The sequence below is a fragment of the Paroedura picta genome, chromosome 2 (assembly GCF_049243985.1).
Source record: "Paroedura picta isolate Pp20150507F chromosome 2, Ppicta_v3.0, whole genome shotgun sequence".
Taxonomy (NCBI): Eukaryota; Metazoa; Chordata; class Lepidosauria; order Squamata; family Gekkonidae; genus Paroedura; species Paroedura picta.
Genome location: NC_135370.1, coordinates 98396734 through 98413698, shown reverse-complemented (window position 1 = coordinate 98413698; position 16965 = coordinate 98396734).

Sequence of the window (16965 nt, the reverse complement as noted above, 5' to 3'; positions counted from 1 at the left end):
GGTCCATCTCATGCTGAGTCAGTGGAGCTGGGGAAGATGGAGGCTGACATGTGTCAGCAGCAAGCAGCTGAGTTTGTCTCTTGCTCAGAACAAAGAAGGACCTGAAAGTTTTTGTAAGAAACAAGATATTAAAAATAAGGCCAAGGCCGATGGCACAAAATAGTAAAAAATATTTATTCTATTTAAGTCTTCAAAAATTCCCTACGTGTTTCACCAAAAGTCTTTTTCAAGGGAAACTATATAATATAATATTAGTATTTGTTAAGTAAACTCAGTATTTTTATTATATTGTTATATTAAATGTTACAGATTCCCTTGAGGAAGCCTTTTTGGTGAAATGAACAGGAAATTTCTGGAGACTTAAACTGAGTAATAAAATATTTTTATCTATTTTGCACCGTCAGCCTTGGCCTTTTTTATATCCCCTGACTCCATATTTTCTTGTTTATAAGGAATGGATCTTGTCACATGAGCCACTCTATCCCATGAAATTCTACTGAAGATTCTTTTGCTGATATAAAAGTACACTTCTTTGGCTATAGTTAAAGGCCCGTTTAGACGTGGCAGGCATCCTTGGGTTTATGTCAGGAATGCCCTGCTATTTTAAAAAGTGAATTACCGGCCAGGAACTCCTTTACATTTCACCACAGGGTCCCAGTTCTGGTTGGGACCACTGCAGCATGCTCTGTTTTTCTTTTTACTGTTTTTTTTAAAGGTCTTCAGTTTTGCTTGTAATTAAGCCATTTCAAAAACTAAATCTTTGGGGGTATAAAAGTAAAGGTAAAGGTATCCCCTGTGCAAGCACCGAGTCGTGTCTGACCCTTGGGGTGACGCCCTCTAGTGTTTTCATGGCAGACTCAATACAGGGTGGTTTGCCAGTGCCTTCCCCAGTCATTACCGTTTACCCCCCCAGCAAGCTGGGTACTCATTTGACTGACCTCGGAAGGATGGAAGGCTGAGTCAACCTTGAGCCGGCTGCTGGGATTGAACTCCCAGCCTCATGGGCAAAGCTTTCAGATGGCTGCCTTACCACTCTGCGCCACAAGAGGCTCTTCGTAGTTGCAAATATAACAGCAAAATAAGAAGTTGCATTGTGTTACCACCTAATGATCTGTTAAGTATTAAAGAACATTGCATTTTTATTTTTATTCATATCATTACAAAGGAGGAAGAATGAACTGGATCTGTCTATTGTTGCCCACTATTGATTGCCCTGTCCTCTGCCTCACAGGCTGTTATGGGTAGCAGCTATCATAAACAGTTATTTTTTTAAAAAAACCAAAATCAGCTTTGCTACTGATTTCTAAAAAGGTAAAGGGTATCCCCTGTGCAAGCACCGGGTCATGTCTGACCCTTGGGGTGACGCCCTCTAGCGTTTTCATGGCAGACTCAATACGGGGTGGTTTGCCAGTGCCTTCCCCAGTCATTACCGTTTACTCCCCAGCAAGCTGGGTACTCATTTTACCGACCTCAGAAGGATGGAAGGCTGAGTCAACCTTGAGCCGGCTGCTGGGATTGAACTCCCAGCCTCATGGGCAGAGCTTTCAGATGGCTGCCTTACCACTCTGCGCCACAAGAGGCACATTTGGGGGTATATGTTACATCAAAAATAATTATTTAAAAGAAGAGAATTAATGGTGTTGCTTTTTAAGAAAGAAAATCATGCTCCTCAAAACTCTAAAAGCAAGAACGTTGTCAGTCTTGAGTTTTTTAAAACTCACATTGTACCTTTTAAATTAACAAGTATAAAGACAGCACATAAACGATACCACTACATAATTTAATTTTTTTGGCCATCAAGTCATAGCTGACTTATGGCAATACAAGAGATGTTCAGAGGTGTCTTGTCACTGCTTTCCCCTGCATATAAGCGAGCAAAACTTGGAGAAGGCTGAAAGAAATCAACATGTAAACCAAAACTCCATTGATTCACCTTACAGGACCCACAAAAAAGGTGACACACTAATTTATTCCCGCAAATTCTTCTCAGCTGCAAAGACAACTGTTGCATAGCAGTTTAAAACCCTTTTCCTAGGCAGCAAGTGATGTGGTACTTGTAACCCTAAGGTTGTGAAATGTACACTATTTCACAACAGCGAGTGCCTGCTATCGGAAAGTTGCTTCAGCAGCAAATTCCCATCTAAAAATGTCGTCTGGATGTCTATATATTGATTTCACTGCTGCTACGTAAGCGAACTTCTTGCTTGTCACAGAGCATCTGTTTAAGTCAAAGGTGGCCTCGAGCTATTCCTTGTGAGGGAAAATTCAACTGGTATTGATAAATCAGCACAAAGATATACTGCAACAGGTGTAACAGAAAGTTTTACTGTGAAGTTGGTGTTGAACTCCTCTCTTGGTTTTAAGGCTCTGTACAACTCACTCACTATGTACGTAAGAACAGCTGCTCAGGCAAATCTCTGTCTGAAATTACCATTTGCCAGAGATGTCAGTAGCAAAAATGCAATTGCTAGGTTTTTGGGGAACTAATGTGTCAAAACCATATGTTGTGTGCATTTTTTGAAGTGAAATCTTGGAAAAACTAACATTTTACATTGATTAGCTAGAACACTCTTAAGTATTACTTGAACTACAGGGTGTATTAGACCTCATTTAAATATGATGCTGAGCATGAAAATAAACACACCCACCACAGGATATATACAATCTGCATTCTGTTTAAATTGTTCCTTCCAACTCATGCAATGTTAGCAAATCCAAAACCTAAGCATGCATTCATAGCATTCTGACTTTGCACACTTAGGGCTGGCAACCCAACTGAAATGTGATTTGAGACACATATAATTATATATTTTTATACTTTTATTAAATGACATTTAGAATAAAAGCTTTCAAGGTGAACACGTGCAGACAAAGAACCTTGCAGCCTGCATGCTAGTCACCCAGTTAAGAAACACCATATTGTCTTGAAAGATGACTTCTTACACAATTCTTTCATTGTGTTTGCAGCAGCCAGCCTTTGCCCATGTACCAAACAAATCAAGCTAGCTGTTTTCCCTGATGATTAATTCCAGTCTGCCTGCCTGCCATAACCCATACTCTAAGACCAAATCACACCCTGTTGAAAAGCACAGGAATGTTGAACTGCTATTGTAAATTGATATTCCTTCATGGTTACCAATCAATTCTGAAGCCCTGTATAAACACACTTAAAACATTTAAGGACTGTCTTTCTGCTATTCAACTTATGTCAGAAACCTGATAAACATTTAGAATTGTCTGTTTATCCAAATATACACATCAATAGTGCCAAAGCAGAAAAATGCTTTAAGTAGCATGTGTGAAATGTTAGAATCATAGAGTTGGAAGGAACCTCCAGGGTCATCTAGTCCAACCCCCTGCAGGATATTCTTGTGCCTTCTTCAGCTGGTCACATTTTTGAGGAATACCTAGAAGACCTAAACTAAATTTCAAACCCAGTATATCTAACTTGACGGAGTTGTCCTTGATTGATGATCAGAGCAGTGAGAGGTATGAACAAACATAGCTTGTTTCCTGATTAAGGATTCACTAGGAAGGCATTATGCATCTCTTCCAGTATCAGTGATGGCAACCACTGTGGCACCTCCATTGGAAGATGAGATGCAAATTTCTGTAAATAGAAGTCAACAGACAAATTACAAATTAAGTGAACATGAACACCCATATAAGGAGAATGCAGATATTACTTCTCCAGGTGGTAACACCATTTGATTGATTTCTTTCATAGATTTGTTTGTTCTACAAAATGGTGAAGGATATTGCCACTCTCCTGCTCCTCTAGATTTCTGATTTGCCACATAAGAATCCTAAAATTTCCCACACCATTTTTAGATACACAAAACCCTGCCTTCTAAATAAATATATGACTATATTTCCACTTGACGAATACTCATTCATGTTCACCAATTATGTTGATGTACTACTTTTCCAGTGGTTTTATGCTATTCTGAGCATTTCTTATTCATGTTGCTGTTAAACAACACTAAGATGAAAAATGAAGCAGCCAACATGCTGCTAGGGTGAGACAACATCTATGAAGAGAAGATGGGAAGAAACCTGATCATGTGAAATTTTTATTGACAAGAAAAATGATTCACTTGGTATCTTTAAAGTGATCTGAATAAGAATGCTTCATCAGCTGTCAAGCATCTCTTGGCTAGTGAATGTTCCGGTATGTAACCAGAAATGCATACACACGTCATGTGACACGTGTATATTCAGCAGTGGAGAATGAGCTTAGTGAGAGGTTGGTAACTTAGCGTTTAAGGATTGATTTGCCAATGTATTAAGAGGTGATTTTACCCTTTAGAACTCAAAGCAGACAACAAATAGGTATAGTAAAATAATATGTTCTTTATTAAAACAGAAATAACAAAAAGAAATAGACAAACATATATCCAGCAAACTAGCAGTCAAGTGGATAGGAAAATAAAGTGGGAAAGAGGATTGCAATCAGTACATTTACCAGTCCTGGAAAAAGAAGAAGCAGAGAGGACAACACAACCAGCCAGTGGTGGTTCTGAATGGGTCCCGGGTCAGAAGCACACTTTGGGCTTGGCAAAGCCCCTGTTTATATGTTTTCTTGGGAGAGGGGGTACATGACTGAGGCCAGGTGAACACAGGATGGAATTTTCCATGGGGCAGGATATTAGAAAAATGTCTCCTCTTGGTCAGGACATTTAATTGGTAACCCATCTTGTCTAGCAGTGTCTAAGTGTTTGGGAAGTAATTTCCCTTGGCAGATAGGCACAGAGTGGATTATAGATGAGAGATTGAGAATCTTGTCCAGGAAGCTTTTAGGCAAACAAAACTCTGCCAGACCCTTTGCTCAGAAAATACAATGGGGAGGGGGGGGGCAATGAGAGGTGACCTGGACATGTTTTGGATTGAAGCTGCTATGTGAACCTGTGACAGGGAAGATGGAGTCTGGCTGTGGCAGACTTTAACAGTGCATGGCTTAGCATAAGCCTAGACTAGAGATGAGTGCCGCTGGTTGTTCATAACAGCATGCCAACCCGTAGGGCAGGTCCTGCCATCCTTAACAGGTAGTCTCCTACCAATGCCTGTAAAAGAACCATGTCCATCTTTGGGAAGCAATAGAGTATAGTAAGTCCTAAGTAAAGCAACCTGGATCTTTGTGTCATCCTTCTTGAAAGAGGCAAGGGACCAACCACAAAAAATAATTTGGCTCAGAAGGAGTAGTCTTGCAGTAGTATCTATTTGGCCTTTGTTTATGGAGACAGCTTGGAGAAGGACCAGCCCCAAACCCTAGGATAAGCAAGTTCATGACCATAGAGTAAGCAAGTTTGGGGCAGTAGTTGCAGTGATCTGCAAATTATTAGCCCTGAATGGGATTGTTTTCCTGGGGAAAGGATACTACAAATATCAGTTTGTTTACTATGCTATGCACTTAAATTTACAAAACATTCCCCAAAATTAGTGTATTCTAAAGTCTTACATAGTTATCAAGATTTGTGAAAGGAACCAACTCATTATTTAGCTCTCTGCTTACCAAAAACCCTGTTCAAAGTTGCTTTTTTGACAAGCACAATACATCATAGTATAGCATAATACATTTCAATGGCCTGTTTACAAGTCAGGCTCTTCTTGATTGTTGCATGTTTATTCTGTGTGATCAAGTTATGTCCTAACCCAGAATGTGAGTGTTTAGTCTCTGCATGCCAGCGTTAATCACTGCATCGCTCTCTCAATCAAGCTGCAAAGTCCAAAGAAGCCATAATTATACTGGGATGACCCGCCCTATACTCTTTCTCTGGTCTATTTATATGGTTTTATTTGTTTGCTATGCTGCAAACAGGTAGTCTCGCTATTCCATCAGACCAGTTTTTGTTACAGCCAAGGGCAGGTGTTGCACAACTTGCAAGGCACTGTGACCACCGTGTGGAAAACATGAAGCCGGTGGCAGGCCACTCATCAGGAGAAGTGACTGAGTTGACCTTTATAAAATTATTGCACCTGTGATCAAGCGCCACTTGAAAGATGGCACACATTTATAGAGCCAGAGTTGATCTCCTGCAGAGACAGACAGCACTTGACACCCGTAAGAAGCTTGTCCTTTCCCAATAACTTTGGTGGAAGTGAGCAGGGGTGAAGAAGAGCAAAGGCTCCCTTGCTCTGGCCTTTATAATCCAATATGAAAAGAGCTCTTAAAATTGAAACCAAATATAGTCAGGCTGTATAAGCAGTGGACTAATACACTGAGCACTGCCTGGAAGACACGTAACGCAACATTTTTCTCTTTCTCCCTTCTTCCCGCCCCCCCCCCCCACAATAACTGATTTGAGCAGAAATGAAAACTGCCAAGTGGCTACTCACCAGCCCCAATATTTAAAGTCAAAGTTCCAGGTAGAACATAAGAGTGTGCACTTGGAGCACTGGATATAATTGCGAGATACAATCTAAGTTGGAAACACCCAAGAATGCAAAGTATGCATGTGCATATTTTTGCAGTTTCTTGAAAACATGGCAAACAGCAGCAGCAGCATCTCAGGAACGTAAGACTCTGGCTTGCTGAATCAGATCCATAGTCTAGCTAACAGTCAGGTACCTCTGGGTGCTTTAGACATGAAAATCCATCCCTAGTTATTCCTCACCAATGTCTAATAGCTAGATGTTTAATGCCTCTGATGATGGAGGTTCTATCAGGTTGCACAACTCACAGCCCTAGATATCCTAACCCACATCTCAAGGTAGTGAGTTAAATGTGAGTTCATTCCTTTTCCTAGTATTTTTAGCCATTCATCTTCATTGAGGGCTTGCAGGTTCTAGTATTATAGAATCATAGAGTTGAAAGGGGCCATCCAGGCCATCTACTCAATGCAGGATCAGCCGAAAGCATCCTAAAGATCGGAATAACGTTTGCTCTCTTCCAGTTCTCCGGGACATCTCCAGTCCTTAAAGAGGTCCCGAAGATGATGGACAAGCATTGTGCAAGTTCTCTGGAAGTTTCTTTGAGCACTCTCGGGTGCATTTCATCCGGTCCAGGGGATTTGAACTCATCCAGTGCAGCTAAATGCTTCTTGACAACCTCTCTGTCCATGTCAACCTGCCATCCAGACACTATCTCTTGGCTACTGCCATCTCTAGATGTGCCTAAACCCTTTGACCTGTGGGAAAAAACAGATGTAAAATAGGCGCTGAGCCTTTCTGCTTTCTCTGCATCCTCCGTTAGAGTTTGTCCATCCAAATTATAGAAGAGGGAGAAAGATACTTCCCTTTTCTCTCTGTTCTTAAATGTGTAAAGCTCTTTGATATTATTCTTCAGTCATTTTTCTCAGTTAAGAAGCCCCGAAAGGTTGGCTTCAATTGTATAAAAGTGGAATGACAATATTCAGCCAAGGCTGTTGAGAAGACAAGCCAGATGAAAGCTGTGTAGTGCTTCTAAAAAGATAATAGTCCTACAGCAACAATAATTTTATTTCACACTCTGGTTCAAGTGCTTTATGTAACCCACTCCTTGGCTGTTCTTCATATAAACAATTACATGGGATAAAGGCAATGCAAAATATAACTTGCTATGTTTATCAAGTAAAGCTACATTACGCTCAGCCAAGGCCAAAGGGCTGGTGATCCGTGGCCCCAAAGAGGCCTCGACCAGGGCCAGGGCCTTTTCTGCCCTGGCCCCAGCTTGGTGGAACAAGCTCCCTAACGAGATCAGGACCCTGCCCAAACTCCAGCAGTTTCACAGGGCCTGTAAAATGGAGCTCTTCCATCAAGGGTTTGGCTGAGGTCAGCACACCCACTGCATGTTGTATCATAACAGATAGATGGGCCTTCCTCTCTCTATATACACACACCACTTCTCCATGTCAATATTGCATATTGCTCCTAGGTAACCGGGTGTTCCCACATCAGGACCAAGGAGGATAGTAATTTGTTTTTGCCAACTGCTGGAAGTCTATTGTTTATTGTCTGTATTTTTAATCAAAACTGTTTTATTAATTATATATATTGTTTTTACTGCATTGTAGCTAAAATGTTGTTGGCCATCCCAGGATGCAAGTGAGAGCAAGAAAAAAAATCAAACAATAAATAAAACCAAGTAAAGCTAGGTAAATGATTGCAGTTATTGCAGGGAGACAAACAGAATGCAAAAGCTCACCTTTGCCCATATTTCAAAGACACACACAAAAATTGCTATTTCCAGCTACTATTTAGCACCACCCACAGGATACACTGAGAACTAATGTCTAGAAATTTGCTATTTAAAACCTGGAATGTGTGCAAACTGTTCATCTCGAGTTTTACAGAGGAGTATGTTGGTATCTAATGGAGTTAGTGTTGAAGTGTCAGCTGTAAACACCAGGAAAGCATAAGTATACAGTCAGATTACTTACCCACAGGCCAATCATTGTGCTGATTTCTATAGTTGACTGAAGTCTTGAAAACTGTTGAGGAGATTACAACCTACATATCTTCCATGTGCCAGATGAGACATCAGGTTTCCCTGTAAGCTCTAGTGATACACTATTTCCTCTGTTGGCCATCTGATGCGTGTATGTCCGTATGTCAGTGACATCATAGAAGCCCACAGAAATCAGGTTGTTTTTTTCTCACTGGAAACTCTGCACTGTCTATAAACATCTCAGGTTTTGTAGCTTCCATTTTTTCAGAAATATATTTTCTTGCACGTTTGCTGGTAGGTGAGCAAACACACCTGTCACTGAAAAATATCCACTAATATAACCTTCACAATACACAGTTTTTGTCAGAAGTTAAGGCATTGAAATGGGACTGGTATTGTTTCCATTATCAATACATAGAGATTTTAAGCACTAAAATAGTCCAAGGGTCATAGTGTTTCATCACCACTCCTACATATATAACTTTTGCAAAACACTTTCACATGATCAAAAGGCTTCATATATTTTAGCGTGTTGCAGCCCTTACAACAACACTATAAGTTCACTATTGCTATCTCTGAATGAGTGGAGGGAGAACGTGGCATGGAATAGCCCAATCTTATCAGATCTTGGAAGCTAAGCAGGGCTGGATCTTCGATGGGAGACTCAGCAGGGGAAAGTCATGACAAGACATTGCTACTCACTTGCCCTGAAAGCTAGAGTCACCCTTAGTCACTTGTGCCATGATAGCACTTGTATATGCATGGGGGCATAGGCTGAGGTTAAAAGTAAAAATGGCTTGTGAATTTATGACAAGTAGATAATAACCCAGGGACTTTCTGCTTTGTAACTCAGTGTTGCCTCAGGGTTATCTCATAAAACTTCTCCTAAGTTTATCTTCCAGTTGAAGACTAGCCCTGCTTCTCTCTGTAACATGCTATTGGAGTAGAGGAACATCTCTTGACCAGAAACTGCTTTGAGAGCTGGTATCTGAGAATCAGAGTGGCAGTTATCTGCCTGGATTATCTATTATACTACAGTACAGAAGTGGCCAAACGGTGGTTTTCCAGATGACCATTAACTACAAGTACCATGAGACCCTGCCAGCACGTACTCATGGTAATTGTAGTCCATGGACATCTGGAGAGCCACAGTTTGGTCACCCCTGCTATAGAATGTGATGGACTACTTATAGGGGAAGTCAGAATACACTGGGAATTACAATAAAGCTGGAATTATTTCCATTGTGGGCTACTAGCACCTCATTTCAGAAGGGCAGAACATCAACGCCTATTAATTTATGGCTGTTCAGCTCTTATTACAGAAGTAATCACTCAGCCGTGATGCTCTCAAGAGGTATTGTCCTGTCTATAAGATTTTTTTAGGAGAGGGGGGCCTGAATGTTGAGCATCTGGCCAGTAAACCCCATTAGTTTGCCAGCAATTCCTGAAGAAGCTCTAACTTTTGACCTGGGTATGACACTGAATTGGATCAGGCTGGCAACCTATGCTTGGAGGCAGACAGAGAGGAATTTCCCTGTTGATCTTATTATATCTGCCCACTGTATTTGATATCCTTTGATTATGAGGTGTTTGTAGAACCATTCCTGGAAAAACATCACTTATATGTGGCAGGAAGTATCCCCCAAAACATGGTTCATATACCCTAAAAAATCTTTTCGTGGAGACTTTATATTCCCTTTTATTACAGGTAATTAATTAATTAATTAATTAATTAATTATATTTCTCTACTGCTGCTCTCAGCATTTGCCAGCTTGCAGCAGTTCACAAACATATCATAAAAACAATATCTCAACAATAAAAAGACTAACAATATTTATAACAATAATAATGATAAAATGGCGGTACAAATTTGTAGAATTTTCCCTCCAACATTTCAAGTAGTTGGCGACAGATGATACATGTGTCTGAGGATGGTCGACAGGGAAGCTTTATAATGGCTCAATGAATTACTACTTAATGCTAAACCTGGAGGGACAGAGCAAAGGGCCCTGTGGGGGGCATAAGGAGGCAAGTGGTCCCATATGTAGGCTGGACCCAAGCCGGGTATAGCCCTAAAGGTCATAACCAAGACCTTAAACTTGATCCGGAGGCAGATAGGTAACTAGTGCAGTTGTTTTAGCAGCAGCTGAGCATGGGCCTGCCAAGATGACTTAGTAAGGACCCGCACCGCCACAATCTGTACCAACTGTAATTTCTGGGTCAAGGACAAAGTTAGGCCCTCATAGAAGTCTAACCTGGAAGTGACCATTGCATGGATCACTGTGGCTAAGTGTTCTGAAGACAGGCAGGGTGCTAGTAGCTGAGCCTTGCATAGATGATAAAATGCTGTCTGGGCTACCTTGGTGATCTGAGCCTCCATGGAAAAAGAGACATCAAAGATCACCCCCAAATTCCTGGCCATGAGTGCAGATGTCAATTGTACCGCATCCAGGCAGGGAAGTCGTGCTTCCTGTTCCTGCCCTCTTCTCCCCAGCCACAGGACACCCATTTTGGAGGGGTTGAGTTTCAGGTGACTCTTCCTGATCCATCCAGCCATTGTTTCCATACATCTGGCAATTGTTCTTTTTTTGGGGGGGAGGGGGGGAGGGAGATCAATCCATCCATTAGGAGATAGAGCTGGGTGTCATCAGTATACTGTTATTCGTCCACAGATGGATAAGAACAAATGAAAAATTGTTCCTTACTAACAGAATGCATTCTCTTTCTTTCTTGCTTGCGTTTATATTTGGATTTATCCACCACCACTCCTGAACCCAGCCGGCTTATGGCAGTTTACAATAAAACAATAAAACCCCCATAAAAACAGCAACAACGCTTATTTCTACCACCTCTTTCAGTAACGGAAAGGGCCAGAGTTTGAGTTTTAGCTGAATGCTAGCTTCACTCAGTGAGGAAGGGTGGATGCTTTTTCATTGGAAGTATTCACTCAAGCACAAGAAGGGGAAAGATGAGGAGTCAGTTGGACATTCAAAATGACATGGGTAACTGAAACATCAATATGCCAGCAAATTTGGAAAACTCAACAGTGGCCACAGGATTGGAAAAGGTCAGTTTACATTCCAATCCCAAAGAAGGGCAATGCCAAAGAATGTTCAAACTACCACACTGTTGCACTCATTTCTCATGCTAGCAAAGTTATGCTCAAAATCCTACAAGCTAGGATCCAGCAATATGTGGACCGAGAACTTCCAGAAGTACAGGCAGGATTTCAAAGAGGCAGAGGAACTAGGGATCAAATTGCCAACATATGCTGGATCATGGAGAAAGCTAGGGAGTTCCAGCAGAGGAACTAAAGAGCCTTTTGATGCAGGTGAAGGAGGAGAGTGCAAAAGTTGGCTTGAAACTCAACATCAAGAAAACAAAGTTCATGGCATCTGGCCCTCTCAATTCCTGGCAAATAGATGGGGAGGAAATGGAGATAGTGACAGATTTTATTTTCCTGAGCTCCAAGATCACTGCAGATGGGGACTGCAGCAAGATCCAAGATCTCCACGATCACTGCAGGGGACTGCTCCTGGGGAGGAAAGCTATGGCAAATCTAGACAGCATCCTAAAAAGCAGAGACATTACCCTGCCAACAAAAGTGTGTCTAGTCAAGGCAATGGTCTTCCCAGTTGCAATGTATGGCTGTAAAAGTTGGACCATAAGGAAGGCCAAGTGTCAAAGTATTGAGGCTTTTGAACTCTGGTGCTGGAGAAGACTCTTGCGAGTCCCTTGGACTGCAAGGTGAACAAACCGGTCAGTCCTAGAGGAGATCAGCCCTGACTGCTCCTTAGAAGGCCAGATTCTGAAGATGAAACTCAAATACTTTGGCCACCTCATGAGAAGGAAGGACTCCCTGGAGAAGAAGAAGAAGAAGAGTTGGTTCTTATATGCCGCTTTTCTCTACCCGAAGGAGGCTCAAAGCGGCTTACAGTCGCCTTCCCATTCCTCTCCCCACAACAGACACCCTGTGGGGTGGGTGAGGCTGAGAGAGCGCTGATATCACTGCCCGGTCAGAACAGTTTTATCAGTGCTGTGGCGAGCCCAAGGTCACCCAGCTGGCTGCATGTGGGGGAGCGCAGAATCGAACCCGGCATGCCAGATTAGAAGTCCGCACTCCTAACCACTACACCAAACTGGCTCTCAGAGAACAGCTAGTACAGCCTATTGCTGGGAGCGATCGAGGGCAAAAGAAGAAGGGGACGACAGAGAATGAGGTGGCTGGATGGAGTCACTGAAGCAGTCGGTGCAAACTTAAATGGACTCCGGGGAATGGTAGAGGACAGGAAGGCCTGGAGGATCATTGTCCATGGGATCGCGATGGGTCGGACACGACTTCGCACCTAACAACAATAATAACAACAACTGAAACATCATATACTGATCTCGGCATTAACCAGTAGATATCATGATAATAGTTTAAGATCCATCCCTGCAGAACTCTATGTGACCATCATGATTGCTGCAACTACTAATTGACGCAAGTACAGTGGAAAATAATGGTTTTCAGACAATCAAAGGCTTTCAGCGACAAGACACTCTGACTGGGTATGGCTGCTATAGCCTAGTTCTGTATTTTCAGACCTTGAAACAAAACTAAAGAAATGCAGGTTCTTTGGTATACATAGACGAGGCTTTCTCAACCAGGGTTTTGTGAAACCCTGGAGTTTCTTGATGGCCCTGGAAAGGTTTCCCAAATGGGTGGGAGTTAATTAATTTTTTTTAAATGTTACACATTTCTTGGGTAGTATGACCATATATGGTCAATGTTAACCCCCCTCCCAAAATGGCCAATGATGGGCCTGGACGGGGTAGGAAGGAGAGGGCCATCAAGTGGACATGTACATAGCGAGTCTTCCCAACCATATTCTGCATGATGGCGCCACTTCTTGAAGCCCAAAGAATATTTCAGGGATTTAGCAACAGGAAAAAAGTTGAAAAAGGCTGACCTAGACTTTCAGGGAAAACCTGGCCTGCAAACACAGCCAGAGGTCAATTGGAAGCTCTAATAGCAACCTGCACCTTCAGGCAGCTCTACAAAAGATAAATTTGCCCTGAGCAAGAGAGGGCCCAAATAATTTAAGTACCAAGAAATTTTGGGATTGTGACCATCCAGTGTCAGCACAGCTTGATAGAGCAGCAAAGAGCTGGCACACCAAATACAGGAAGTTGCCTTGTATTAAGCCTGACCAGTACTAGCTGTTCCAGCAGCTTTCCAGGCAAGAGTCTTTCCCAGCCCTCCTGACCTAAGAACTTTCATTGATCAAAACCTACCAAAAAAGTTTAAGACTGGAAATCTATATACCATTTAAGCCATTATTATAATTATAATGTATACATATTTGACACAATCTGATTTAAAATGGCCAGATCAGTCCACACATTTTAGTGAAGAGAAATAAATCTCTAAGTCCTATTTGTACATCTAAACATGATAATCATTTGGCATAATGCGGTATGGTTTGATCATCAGTTTAAATAAAATTCACCAGGCCATGGGTTTGAGCACAGGCAAATCACTCCGTCTTTCAGTGTTTTTCCTAAATGGTATTTCCTAGATGTGCCCCCATCATGTGTGTTGCTCCTTCCTTGCACATCCAAACACATTTTTCAGATATTGGTTGGCTTTACAGCCAGCCGCTGCTGATGGCACCATTCAAGTAAGCACATGTAAAGTCCAGGCAGTTATAGTTATTTCTGATCAGACAGCAGCATCCTTGCACACTGGAAGAGACACCATTTGACACGGGGCAGGGGGGAGGCGAGAGGATAGCAGGTGAAGAGTAATGTGTTTTGGCAGAACGGAGGAGAGATCGTTGCTCTGCACCTGTCTCTGTGAATCTTGATGCTTCCATAGCTAATAAGTCAGAAGTAAGATTCTCAAACAGCTCTTCGAAGGTCCTGCAAGTACATCTTTGCTGCAAAGCCTGCCTTGGCTGCTCCAGCATGCACTCAGACAAGCACAGAAGACTATCTATTGTTAGTTGTAGCCTCAGAGTACAAAAGAAAATACGGAACTTCAAGAGAGGTCTGGATATAACAGCCAGGTTGTGTTGTATTCCTAAAGAACCTTAAACAGCCAGGAAGGGCATTTCAATTTGAGGCCAATTTTAAAACCATTAATGAATTAGATAGTGGCACTTAGAGCCAACCAATGATTGACGATATAATGACTTAGTTTTCTAAAACAAGCACCAATTCAAGACAATTTTGCTGTAACAGTAACTGCTCTCACACAGCCTGTACCAAACCAGTCTGTTTATGCTTCTTCTTCTTTTAAAGGGCGGAAATCTATTGCAAGCTGATGCTGAGCTTCACATGATGTTACTAATGGAACCTAATGTACTCTTTTCTGCTTAAGCAGTAGGCTGGTCACAAAATCGTTATGATAAGCAGTGCTCTGAAATAAATAAACCTGCTCAGGATACTTTGGCATTAATGATTCAATGTGGGATGTGGGAAATAAATCATGAGTTTTAAAGAAAAGTCATGACTCAGTGACAGAGCATTCATTTTCTGCGCAGAAAGTTCCTGGTTCAATCTCCAGGAAGCAGGAGATGGGAAAGACCTGTCTGAGTAGTCAATGCTGGTCTGACTCTGTAGAAGGTAGCTTCAAGAGTTCAGGAGAGTGGGGGCCTGTAGAATGCCCAGGGAGGAATCCATCTCCCCCCTCCAAGCCAGAATGGCTCTTAGGTTCTCCTGCAGCTACTTGCCTGCTTTTGGTGAGATCTTGGACTCTCTGGCAGCAACTGCTGGGACTTGTTTGATTTCCAGGCTATCTGTGCTTTCCATGGGCTGCACCACATGGCTCCTGGGTTGCACAGCCTCTACCATTGGGCCTCTGTGTAGCTCTGGCTTCTCTGCCATGGCTGCTGGATACCACTTGGTTCCTAGGCACCACCAATTGTTGAATTCTCTGTGCTTATACAGAGAATGCTATTTTACTGGGGGGGATTAATTAACCCCCACCAAGATATTTTTAAGATTTGAATTTTTCTGCAAACTTGGAAGGTCCAGATTTGCTGAAAAAACTGTTTGTGTGGTCCCCAGTCCACAGATTTAGGTATCTGCAGATGGGGCTGCACATAGCTTGCTTTTGTGGTCAGTTTTGAAGAAATTACAAATATTAATGAGTGCTGCAAATGCCTACGATTTCCTACTACTTTTTCCCTATCTTAATAATTATTTTTCCAAGTCCTGTTATCTCTTAAAATCAAGAATCCTATGAACCTGGTAAACAGTGAGACAATTAATACTCGTGAGGCATTTAAACCTAATACACATCTAGTCCACCAGATGGCACTGCAGACAGAATGCAGTTCTAAACTGAGAAAAAAGCATATTTTATTTCTTACTCGTAGTAAAGCCCGTTGCATTCTGTAATGATAATAAGGAGAACATGGTAATACTGGAAGAAAGATTGATGGCAAATTACATAGATGAGGAAGAAGAAGAGATGGTTCGTATATGCTGCTTTTCTCTACCCGAAGGAGTCTCAAAGTGGCTTACAGTCGCCTTCCCTTTCCTCTCCCCACAACAAACACCCTGTGAGGTGGGTGAGGCTGAGAGAGCCCTGATATCACTGCTCAGTCAAAACAGCTTTATCAATGCTGTGGTGAGCCCAAGGTCACCTAGCTGGCTGCATGTGGGAGAGTGTAGATTCAAACTCAGTTCACCAGATTAGAAGTCCAGACTCCTAACCCCTACACCAAGCTGGCTTTCTAGATAATATCACCTACAATTTTCTTTTACAAATAGAGGGTAGAGTACCTCAGTTTTATATATTACCCCAAATTCATAAGGGTACTATTCCAGTTCCACGTAGTTCAATAGTCTCCAAGTCTGGGTCAATTTTTTAAACCTCCAGCACTATATTTGAACTTTTCCCTCAAACCCTTCATTCATAAAATAAGATTCTTTTAATGGGACACGATAGATTTTTAAAAACTTTATTAGCAAAATATTGAATATGAGGATATGTTGCTCATAACTATGGACGTGGTCTCCTTGTACACCAATATTCCACAGGATGAAACATGTACAATTCTTATTATTACAGTATAAACTAGTATATTATTTATTAAACATTTATCACGTAATATGATCATATATAGTCATGCCCTCTCCCAAAATGGCCAATAATGGACCTGGAGGGGAGAGGCCTTTGGTGGGTGTGTACACAGCTATGCTTCCCAACAATATATTCTGCATGATTGCTCTGCTTTTGGGTTTTCTCGAATCCTGAAAAGTGTTTCAGGGGGTTCCCAGTGGTAAAAAAGATGAGGAAGTCTGCTATAAGCACAGACCAGTCGTTCTAACATTGAAGTATAATTCTTTGTAAGCTATAATTCTTAAAGTATTGTATATGCTATTGAATGTGTTAAATGTAATCTCTTGTACGTGTGACTCAGCTCCAGACCTTTAAAAGTCTGTATACTTGAACATCTGAGCTGCATAAGCAACAAGAGAATTTCAGCACCAGTTGTTGGACATTGACTGGGTTCTAACTAGATAGGAAAAGATCTGCAGTTTTGGGTCATAGGAAAAGTACACACACAATGGAGGAACAGCTCCCAAAACAACTCAGAGAGAGGGA